The 12,853-nt window shown below is 33.5% G+C and overlaps 1 pseudogene; it reads right to left on the minus strand.

Moving 5' to 3' along the window:
* Window positions 1-1,085: 1,085 nt before the first annotated feature.
* Window positions 1,086-2,222, minus strand: LOC143571432 (adenylate isopentenyltransferase 3, chloroplastic pseudogene; annotated as a pseudogene).
* Window positions 2,223-12,853: the final 10,631 nt, after the last annotated feature.

Here is a 12,853-nt window from a genome sequence, read left to right on the forward strand (position 1 = left end):
TTTTTGGAGATATTTCAAGCTATAGAAGAACATAACATGTGTTAAGGTGTGTACATAATGATAGTCTTTCTTAAATGGTAAATTGTTTTATAGTTTTTTTATAAACAAATATGTAGATATATGGGTAAATTAGAGGGTGTTAATTATGATTCTATAAAGAATGTGGATATTAGTTTTCTAAAATGTACAAATGATTTTCCCCTTTAAAAACCTATTAAACAAGTGATGTTCAATAAAAGAAGAAAAAAGAAAAAAAAAGCCTAAAGAATAAGTTTTGACTACCTAGGTCAATGATTTCCAATGATTAGTAGCACCCTTCTTTAAAATAATACAGTGTAAGCAAATTCTAGCCATCCAATAAAAAAAATATGTATATATTTATTATATTTTAATAACAAAAAACAAAAAAAAAAACATTTTATTTTATTATTTTATATAAAAAAAACACCTCAAGGGTGGTTAGTGAATTAATTTAGAAGAAAAAGTTACCAAAGGAATTATGTTTATTACTTAATGGGTCATTTGGAAGGTTTTAGGCGCATTAGCAACACAAGACGAGGTTTTGCTCGTTATATGCTATAAACAAAGTTATATCTAAAGCCAACAATTTGAAGCGGAGTTAATTTTTTATTACATACTGCATTTCTTATTTATTTAAATTGTTATCGGAAATAATAAAGTTAAAGTAGCTCGGACAGAATCATTTCAAAACCCATTGCTATTCATATAATTTTGTTTTTTTAGGTATGGTTATTGGTTAGCTTTTTCTAACCAGCGTTCTATATATTTAGTCATATTTTTGCTGTTAAAAAGACAACTTTAAATGGATGAGACAAGTTGAGTTCGATTCAACCATAAAAAACAATAAGCAATATTATTATTTTCAATCTAGTAGAAAATACAAAAATACCAAAGGCATTCACTAGATTTTACCCAAAAATCATGTGAACACTTATTATTTATTGTATGGTAAATATAACAATAAATCTCAAATGTCCTCTATACATGACCCTATTTTTTCGCATTATAGTTCATGACTATATGTGTGGATTTGTTCCAATAGAACACCACAACATACCCCGCGCACAATTGTTACCTTCGTAACCTTTTTCGTTATTCACGAAAAAACTCTGTCATCTTTTCATGTTCCGTCAATTTTGGTCACAAAATATTGTTTCTTATGTACTAGATTGCGGCGGCGACCATCTCCGCTGCTCTTTTAGTCACTCTCCTACTATCGTCAGTCGCAGACACAAAGCTCTGCGACTGACTAATATTAAACAAGAACTGGTTTACAATCATTGACCCCGGTTTCACCACTGTTTCCGCCCATGACTCCTCGGCCTCCCGGCCCGTCTTTTGGAAAACCGAGGTGGCGTCGAGTTGGTGAAGTTTCCATCCTTTCGTGTTCCGTAACCGTTTAATTTTCCCGAGCTGCCGGCAAGCGAGTTTGGCCGTGTTTACCTTCGTTTCCTTAATCGCGTCCTCTAATAATTTAGCGCGCGTTTTATTATCAACCGAGGATGATAATTCAGCACGAAAATACGCATCAAACTCCGGGACGCCAATTGCTCGTCGAATACCTCTCGAGTAATCCACATTAGGGTTAAACATAGTCCTAACTTCGTCTACCATACCGGCGGCCACCATCCTGTCAACGCGATCCGAACAAAACCCATGCAATTCATGCATTGCTACGTCAACCCACAAAAAACAAACGTCGTAGCGCGATCGGAACTCGCACTTTTGATCATCAATCAATGCCTCAATAAACGAATTCGACCCCCCAGCGATTATCGGAAGCTTACCTCTTCCGACAATCGACTCCATCGTTATCGATGCAGTGGAAACAAAGTTTCTTGCAGTGAAATCTGCCTCGGGGTCCACTATCCCGAGGAGGTGGTGTGGGACACCCCTGCACTCTTTTATTTTATTTGTAGTAATTTTTAATCCTTCATACATTTGTATCTTATCCGAATTAATAATCTCGGCCGAGTATAGCCTCCCGAGGTCCACGGAGAGTCTCGATTTCCCAGCTCCTGTTGCGCCAAGTACCACGACTACCTTATCCTTCTCTGGCCGGCAATCGAGCATCGGTAAGTTCGTACCGCGGGTGGGCATGTGAAGTAAAGAGGGTTGAACATGTGGGCATAACATCATAGTCATCTTCATCATAGTGAAACTTACCGGTTCACAAGTGAATAAAATTTTGTTTCACAAGTGAATAATAATAATATTGCTCAATGAATAAATTTTATTCGGCAACTTGTTAGTTGAGTTGAGAGAGTTGACAATATGAGACTCTACAAGTGTCAAGTGTGCAATATGGAACACACGAACTTATGTATGGTATTTATAGTGATTGGAAAGTTGAACTTGAATTGACCATTCATCGTTATTAAAGAATTTAAAATGCTAAAGAATTTTAAAATACTTTAAGCTCTAATGAAGTGTAAAATCAGATTGACAAGACTTTCATTAGAACATTATCGAGAATTTAAGTTAGGGTATTTATTTAGTTTTCCATAGCAGAATTCAGGGTCCTTTGGTTAGTAGAATATGTATAAGAAACTAAGACGTTTCTAACATAATTATTATTACTATAATAATTGTAAAGTTTGGTGCCGCTTGACCATCTATTGGTCCAAGTGGTACCACACAGTTGGTTGCATCAAATTTTATGATTTTGTATTGTTTTAGTTCCGATATCGTAACGAACATAACCGAATTCATGTTGAAGGCCAAGCATTTCTATAATAATTGTAGGCCAAGCGTCGAAGGCCAAAATTTGACCATCATCAAATTTTGGTAACCTTCATGAAATTAGTGCATTGCTTGTTGAAAACCTCCTTGAATTTAGCTGATAAAAGAGTACAAGGGCACGTATGTGGGCTGGTTCGTTGCCTAGCTGATAGTAAGGTGACATTAACAATTTTCATTCTCGCTCAATCAGTGTCACATGTTTCTATGTTAAAAGATGGAGAGGTTGTCATTTCAATTGGTGACTACTCAGTGTGATCTCAAATCATTGTTCTTATTGGCGACAACCCACTCTATGTTACATTTACAAGTGTTTGCCCCCTTTTGATGCATGAGAAAGAATGATACCCCAAATATTTTTTTTTTGTTAAATTTGTCGTGCTGATGTTGCATGGTTTAAATTATGTGTGGTTTACAAGTGTTATCTTTGACATACACACATATATATATATACACACACACATCAAATGTGTGTGTGTGTTTGGGATGAACGAATCAATCCACCGGCAATTAGAAAGTTTTTTTTTTCTTTGAACAAGAATTTCTAGTTTGTGTTGAATAAAAATAAACCACAACTTGCACCCTGCAAGAATCGAACCCCAACCTACGCGTTATAATTCTCTGTGGCCAAGATTATTTTTTTTGTATTAATTAAGTAATAATTGGATTTAATACTTAATTCATTGTAAAGCTTATAATTATGTAGTGTTTAGCTTATTGTCTTTCTAAATTTAGACTTTTTTAACCTTTATCTAGGCCTAATAAATAAGTAAATGGTCACTCAACGTGTAATTAAGTCATTATTAGATTTAAATAAATAAATCTTCTAAAGAACCCCATAGTTTGAGCATAATCAAACTGAAACAAATCTGGTTTATTTTTAATTAGGAAAATTGGTTTTTATTAGTCTCAACTATCGTCTTTTGGTCACTGCCCAGCCCAACTAACGAATTAACTGCTAACGGTTCCAACTTTTAACGTATTTGTTTCTAGCGGTCCGTGACTAACAGAATTCTAACGTCGTTAGTTTCGGGTCGCCGGAAAAACGCTTTTGGTCGGAAAACACACATTTCCCCCCGAAAACTCAACTATTTTGTCCTAAACATCATGGTAACTTTGTATCGTATCTTTACCTTTCTCTACTAAAAGCGTTTTTCCGGCAAATAAATTGACTTTCCCGGTCAAAAACGTTTTTCCGGCGACCTGAAACTAACGGCGTTAGGATTCAGTTAGCCGCGGACCGTTAGGAATAAATACATTAAAATTTGGGACCATCAGTGACCAATTCGTTAGTTGGGACCGGCAATGACCAAAAGACAATAGTTAGGACCAATAAAAACCAAATTTCCTATTAATTATAACAAACCATCGAAAATGGGTTAATTTAAATACAAAAGTAAACGATGATATGAAATTTTAGAAGGTTTTTGAGATGAAGAAATTGTTTGAGAAAAGTTTGTGTGATAGTTCATATGACCACGCTAAGTTTTTGGAAGTTTTGGCGTTTGTGTATTGTAGACGTTTTTAATTTAGGAAAAGACTTGTTAAGTTTTCTCATGTAGCAATGATTACCTTTGTGTAGTCATGATTACTCATGTCATATATATACAATCATACAAACATAATTACATTGTAAAGTAGAGATGGCATTTGCACGATGGTATAGTCAACTCCCAAGTGGATGAATGGTCCTATTAGGAACATCATAAAGCTTAGTTTCTTTTAGTTTTGAGTATGTGCTTGTGCTTCACAACTTTATGTAATGGAGGTTTCTCCCATGTATTCTTTGAAAAAGTTATCTTAATTGCACTCTAATAATATATATTAGATCCTAGTTTCATTTGTAACCCATTATTATATATCTTTATACAACTTTTGATACCTTAGTGCTTAGCTTGAAATTAAATTATTTCCATATAAGAAGGTGGTCATATATATAGAGACTCGTGGTGCATTCATTTTTGTATCTTGGTGTACGTATAATCATGGTCGGTGGCCTAAAACGAAAAAAGAATTTGTTATTTTTCGAACTTTATTGTTACAAATCTAAACAAGAACCACAGTCCACGAATATGTTTGTCTTGTCAAATAACTTAACGGTTATTTTCATTATTTAGTATATTTTTTGCCTAACTTTGGTTTAAACTGGAGACCTCATCCAAGTAAGGGTCTAAAGCCCTTGCTTTAGTTTACTCTACCTAAAGCCATCCCTGTGTATAACGTTCGAGACTATTATTTTGTTTGCAACTTTAATTATAAGGCCAACCACGGATATATTTATTCTATCTTGCTGATCAACGGGTTCATGAAATATTGCATTAAGATATCGCGCATTTAAAACCTAAAAATATGGCAGCTAGTATACGCGTGTACGTAGACACCCTGTTAAAAACTTGGCCGCACCGTTAAAAAACACTATTAAAAAAAGTTGGAGGCCCTATTAAAAAAAAATTGGCCGTACATTATGCTCACACCCAGTGTTGCATAAATCCGACTAAGCACCGATTAATCTAATTAAACGCTAGTCCCCACTTCACTGGTTAATTTTGGGCTAGTCGGCTAATTAATCAGTCAACGGTAAAATTAGACTAAAATCAGCGGCTTTCTGACGAGATTCCGATAAAAATCAGCGGTTTTCGGCGAGATTCCAGCAAAAACCAACAGTTTCCAGCGAGATTCTAGCCAGTTTCCGACCAAAATATGTTTTTGTATATATAAAACTGAAAATTACATATAAAAATGTGTGCGTGTATATATATAACTGAAAAAAATACATTAAAGTCCGATCCGGTTAATCCCGATTAATCGCTAGTCCTCACCCCACCGCCTGACTACCGACTAACGATTTTTACAACACTACTCACACCAAGTTCAATATAATAATAGTATACTCAGTTTAAAGAGCAATTGAATATATGTTAGATTTTATAGCGTATTTTTTTATATATAAAAGTGATTATGTATTAAAAAAGTCATTGACTCATTTAACACTTAGCTTTGGTGGATCGAGCGTGACTATTATATGTTTTATGTATCAGGAAAAAAGAAATAATGAAACTCACCCTCCTATTTTAATTAATTTTGAAAAGGTATAAATTACGTTATGTATTTTTTTAGGGGGTGTTTAGGATTTCTTATTTTACCTCCTTATAACTTTTCATTAAGTTAATAAGTTTACAAAAGTGTAACTTATGGAACTTTTCCTTTCACATCAAAAGCAATCTCAAACACCTTATTTCTTTTTAAAAAGTTAATAAGTTATAGGTTAGTAAAAATAAGCAATTCCAAACACCCCCTAACTAAACAGATCTTATTATGTCTTAACATGTATCTAATTTTCCATTCCTACCCTCAAGCACTTTTAATTTGTGAAGTTTAGACACGTCACATCGTGACATCATGACCACCATTGATTTCTATCAATGCTCTATATTCCTTCTAAGGCTTTTTTAATATAATGTCTTTATTTTAACTTCACTATACATGGGTGAAGCATAAGTAGGGGGGTGCTCCCCACTCCCTCACTTGGGTGGGGAGGCTTTTTTTCATATTACGTTGAGAACACACGTATCATATAAGATTTCTGTCCATATTAAGTTGAGAAAATGCACACACATACACACATATATACATATAAAGCTGTGTAAAACAGCGATTCGTTTCTATATATATCTCTATATATACTCCTTTTCGTGACTTTATCTCCTCACAGATTTTTATAATATAAAGCTATTCACATGTTACATGTATATGTAGTGTATGTATTTAGACAAAATACTATGGCATACACTTTATAAAAATATTAAAATCTACATGTATAGGTCCTTAAATTATTTTTATTTCATTTAATACATATATAGGTAGCCTAGGCAGGTACATATAGGTATGCCTACTTATTTTATTGGGAAGAATATATATGCATGCATGCATACAACAAAATGAAGAGGTATATTTCATGGTAATGTAATGGAAATGGAATCATGACTTATCATTGATGTATAGAGCCATACAACAATTTCATCATTGAAAAACTTTTAAAAGTTGACTGAAAGGATTTTCCATTTCAATATGTTATTCTGATTATGGTACGCATGTATGCAAATAGAGGTTCCATATATCATATGGGTACGTTTAATACATGAAAATTTTAAGCATATCATAACATGAACATACGAAACATCTCAAAGAACATACTCCCTCCGTCCCATTATAAATGCCTACATTTCATTTTTTATTTGTTTAATTATAAATGTCCACTTTCAAAATGTATTAGTCAATTTCCAAGTATACCTTAAACACACACAACTAACGTTAATTAACAATATTGATAGACCCAATTTTCAAGAGCATTATTGTCATTTGGTAAGCAAATAAAACAATATTTTAATCTACTTTAAACTTTATATTTTCAAACTAAGACACTTTGACCGGGGCGGAGGGAGTATGATCTAGATAGACTTTATTCTCTCACTTCATATATTAAATAAAATTCTGTTTGTGACTGAAAATTATGTTGTACATAGTGTCTTTCTTTCTACCTTCTTTAGCACTTGTCTTTTCAACTTTAATCACTTTCTTGGTTCAAATTAAATGATCAAAAAATATAAATTCAATTCATGTATTACAAAAGACTTTGATTATTCCATGCATCTTTTGACTTATTCAAACACCTAAAGTATGAGTTGTATGAGACCTATACGACTAATGACGGAGTCAGGAAATTTTTTCTATGGGTTCGGATTGAGAAATGCGCGCATAATACTTATTCACAACATTTTGTTGATATAATGATCGAAAAGAAGACAGTGAAATAAACAGTTAGATAATCATTTTATGTATTACATTTTTAGCAAAGAGAGAACTATGGTTTTTGTCTTTGTTGTTTTGATCAAATATGCTTTAGTCCAATAGTTTTAAATTTGTGATTTTCATCAAATAGTTTCATTTTACTTGCAATTAAACCTGACCCAATTAACTCTGGTCGTTAAACTCATCGTCATACCCCTCACGTAAGGGCAATTTTATCATCTTTCTCCCCAAATAATCCTGAGCGCTAATTCCCAAGTCTCGTTTTCATCTTTGTTGTTTTTCCTTCGTCTTCGACAAACCCTACATGAACAAACAAGAATTACGATTCATCTCTGGTGGTTTCGATCATGACAAATTTGGTAGATAGACGGACCAAACAATTACACAATCAATTAAGGACAATATTGCCGACACACTGAGGGCTTTAACGACACGAGTTGACGGGGTTAGTTGGGTCGAGTATAATTGCAAGTGAAAACAAAACTATTTGACAAAAATCGTAGATTTGATCAAACCACAAAAACAAAAACTGCAATTTTCTCTTAAGCAAATATATAAATGTTTATACGTTTTCCTACTCAAATACAGTTATGTTTAAACGTATCAATGTATGTGTGTGCGCGTATATATATTCTAAACGGGTATTATAGTTCATTAAAATTAATGTAAATTAAAAGGTGATTACCATCAATAGCATTATATATACCTTTTAAACAAAATCTGACCCACGAGTAGAACATCTAATTCCATTTTCAGGTTGTGTGGGTGATGGAATATGCAAAAACTTTGCATGACACTAGAGTCAAAAGAAAATTAACGAATTTTGGAATTTTTTCCGTTCAGTCCGTACGGATACAGTAACATTGATCATGATTTTAACTTTTATAAATGAATAATAATGTTATTATAGATTTTGAGAAAAGATGCAATACAATAATTGTTTAACGTACAAGAACACTTATATTTCATGAGATCTATGAAATCACATCACAAGATCTCGAAATCGTCAATATATATCCAATTAATCATTGGTTCACCGAAATAAACAGTTTTGGATCGTTAATCGATCAATTTTTTTTATTTCTTCACGAAAATTGTTTTTGAGTTTTTTTTTAGCGTTTTAGGTTTTTGGTTAAGCGTTTTAGTATTTTTGCCATTGTGTTTTTGCCTTTGAGCGTCTCACATACCTATCGTACGTTAAGACATTCTTATACAGTATCTCGGCCCTAAAGATTCATATCCCTCTTTTTTTAGAATGACAACTTTTATTTGGAGAGTCTCGTTAACCCATTTTGACCAGACTATGTTGTTTTAACCGGACCTATGTTGGCTTTAGAGTTTGGCTTAGGCGTTCCCTAGAAAACCATGCCGCCGACTGCCACTTGACAACGGTTGTGCCACCACAAGAGCAGAACTCTCTGACGTAACACATGGTGTGACGAAAACCCGGGTGGGCTCGAGATTCGAACCGACAACCTAGCATAGTGCCACAAAAGAGGATCGAACTTGAGTCTCTACGGGAGAACCCAAGCCTCCTACCAATAGGCCTAGAGTGAATAGGAAGTGCATAAGAAAATCGTTCATAATGAGAATAAATTTTTTATTGTGACCCCACTCCGACGCTAGGTTAAATATTTAAGCATAAATGAGAGTGAGTAAAGCTTAGGGAGATAACATAAAGGGGTTGTTTGGTAGCATTTTTAATGATTTTATTAAAAAATTACCTCTGAATCAGTTAGAGATAGAGTTCTTTTGGTTCACTAAAAAGACATCTCTAAATAGTTTATGGAGCTTTTTAATGGGTAAGTTTCAAAACATACTGAGGTAATCTCTTAATCGGTCATGCCTCTTAATGATTTAGCACAAGATTGTCAAATAACAATTGTTTAGCAGACGACACGTGTATAATGTTCCTTCTTTGGACTGTTCCTCCATGTGGCATGCCCGACACTTCCCTTAGGCAATGCTTATAGTCTTAAGCCTTTAATCACAAACCATGTGGGACAAACTATGTTATGTATTCGCCAGATGTTAGTGATACGTACCGTGAATACTGGACACTATGTCTCACAACACTACCTTGTTGTGGTGCCAAGATCATACAACTCAAAGCTTGCGCTCGAAAGAGGATTCTAGTGTAGGAACTGGAGACTGTCGGAGAACATTAAGGTCGTTATATGAACCAACAACACCAAATAACACATATCAAAACCATAGAGAATTTGAAGCCACCACTTCGAGCATCATTATCAGGTATTTGCAATTTTGGTGTAAAAAATTATTGAAGGTGGGTTTATTTGTATTGCTTAAAATGTTTACTTTTGTCTTTATTATAAGGTTTAAGCGGTCATTTTACCGTTCAGAAATGTTTCAAATTATCAAACACACCTATCACGACTCGACAAGTATAGCCCGAAATACCTTACCCGATTTTGATACCCGAAGGGTCAGCAACGACTTATTGGCACTATCGGACTACTCAATAGATAGCGAGGAAGAGGTACTCTTCTCATGTACCCCAAGGTTAACCAATAAAATATTGTACCTAGTATTCTTGGTGGCATCACTCTTTTTTACCTACTCTCAACTCTCTCTCATCTCCACACACACATCGTTGTCTCTATCATCATCTTTAATCCGGTACTACTGCATGTCTGCCTCATTTCCAATCTTTCAAGCACTACACCAAGTGATGGGGATGGTATACCCACTTAGGGCATTACTACTTTAAAGAGGTACTCGTAGGGACATAGCTTCTTATGGGTCAAAGCCCCCTCCCCCTTTCACGTCGAGTACCCGCATGATACCCTTCCCTTCTTAGACCAAGAGTAGTGGGAAGAAGGAGAAGCGCCTCCTCCTTTAATAATATTTGTTCATCATTTATTGCCCCATCATCAAAATTTTTGAACGTTTTATACAAAGCGCTAGGTAAAAAACTGAAGCCTAAATAATCTCATAACGTCCACTAGACGGTGTTTTCGATGCCTTGGGACTTTTTGGTGGCCAAAGCGACTCACTACATGAGCCTTAGAATCTTTAATAAACATATCACCTTGCCTTGATATTTGCAATATTTCTAAAAGTTAATTTTGTCTTTCTCTCATTATTATATTACTTCTTTCAAATAAAGAAATAATATATGCCCCGACAATGCTTTATTTGTAGGACTAATATAATCAAAATATTATCCACAAATATAATAACAACCATATGAATCTCAAACCACGAACGCCTCCTAAATGAGTTCCAAATAACATTTTATTATTATTTTTGGTGACAAATATATATATATATATAATAACTAGCACAAGCATTACATATATTAAATAACATGTTGCGACTTTTATTATTAAAAATAGGTAAAGATAAATTTTAAAATATTTTGTCTTTTTAGAGAAAGATAATATTTTAAAATCCATTATTTTTTAATGATAGGCAGCCCATTTATCATGATATATTTTTCATACAAAATTCCCACTATAAATGTAAAATCAAGTGGCCCACTAATGTAATGGAATATCGTTTTAGTGCTAGTAATTGACTCGATTGTTTAATCTTCAACTCATTATTGTTTTGTATTACCTAAAATTCATGATTCCATCGACATTATTTATTACTAGCTTTTGTCCCTTATATTAAGGGGTTGTTTTTAATTATTTATTTATAATATTTATATGTTTTGAGATTTTAATTTTATTTATTGTATAGAAGTTAATAATAAACCTAGTATTTGTTGATGAAAATGTTTCACATATAAATGAGATTAACCCTGTTTAAAAACCATTTGGGTTTGGTGAGACACATAACCCACTTATTTTTTTACTATAAAATTATTTTTGAATTATATATAACATATTTATTTTTGTAAAGAAATCATATATTAATTTTTAGTATATCCTTATTTTGTAGAATTTTTATATCAAATATTTGGTGAGATTAATTTTTAATTTAATGAGATGTTATAACTCGTTTAAGAAATATCTGGGCTTGGTGAGACTCATACCCGTGAATTCGGATCAAATGCACGAGAAACCTCCATTTACAAATAATGCAATCAGGTGACTTGAGAGAATGTAAGAAATAACCAGCGAGCTTTTAAAAGTTTCGTTTATATATATTATATATAGATATATATCTAACAGTAGAGGTGTTCATAGTTAGCAACTCGAATCTAATCAATATTAAGTTGCTCATATTCGATTCGAACCAACATAGCTTGTTAGTTATATAAAGAGACAGATTTGGGTATGTTTCGACAAGTTCATTAACTTTATCCTCGGTTAAGCGTGTTACATGTACCAATGCCCCATGTTCGTTATATTCGCTCTCAAGAACATTAGGGTTATCAGTTATACCACAGTAAACGGATTAATGAGCTTAAATCTAAGAAAAGATCATGGTCAATGTTGATAATCATGAATATCATAGATCTCCCATTCAAGCATTAAGAATGAGGACAAATGTTAGTGATATATGGTCACAAATTGTACAATGCAATTATAATTTCAATAAAAATTAACTATATTAATATGGATTAAATACAAAAGCTAAACACAATCACTCGGAAAACCAAGTGTTAGTGTATGCAGAAGTAACATTTGCCGTTATAATAATAATAATAATAATAATAATAATAATAATAATAATAATCTATAGACTACATTATTCAACACCAACTACAAAGGCCCACAAGATCTAGCAAATGAAGAAACTCAAAATCGATGGATATTAGAAGGATGGCAGTTGCAAGGTCAAAGAACAAGCTAGTGGCGACATGGGACGGTCCGACAGAGGTGGTGACATCGACAAGTAGGAGCGGCAACAAACAATGGTGGATACTGGACGGTGTTAGCCTATTTGAATCCGTTCTAAGTGAGCCAATTTTATAAAAGTAACTCGTTTTGACATAATGCATAATTCTAATACGTCCAAATAAGCTAATCAAATAAACAAAAATTACCTAAATTACACGACTTTACCTTTAGTCGAAGCTTAGTTTCTAACCAACCAAATTTAATTAAACCTTTGTAATGCTTTGAAATGTATTTATGTGTTCTTTAAATTCACAGTTTATATACATCCGTATATTGGTATTAATGTAAACAATGTTGTCAAAACTAGACGTAGATCGAGCCAATTACCGCCTACAAACCATCCGATTTGAATATTCTTGAACCAACCTTCATTTGGGCTGCCCGGTAATGATATCATTCAGCTGAACGGCGAACCAGATTGGTGGTTGCATCGGATTTTCAAAACCTTTTTTTTTCTTATAAAAGACTAT

This window comes from Bidens hawaiensis, unplaced genomic scaffold, assembly GCF_021521415.1.
Source record: "Bidens hawaiensis isolate Kalapana, Puna unplaced genomic scaffold, B.hawaiensis_p1.1 tig00025376_1, whole genome shotgun sequence".
Lineage (NCBI taxonomy): Eukaryota > Viridiplantae > Streptophyta > Magnoliopsida > Asterales > Asteraceae > Bidens > Bidens hawaiensis.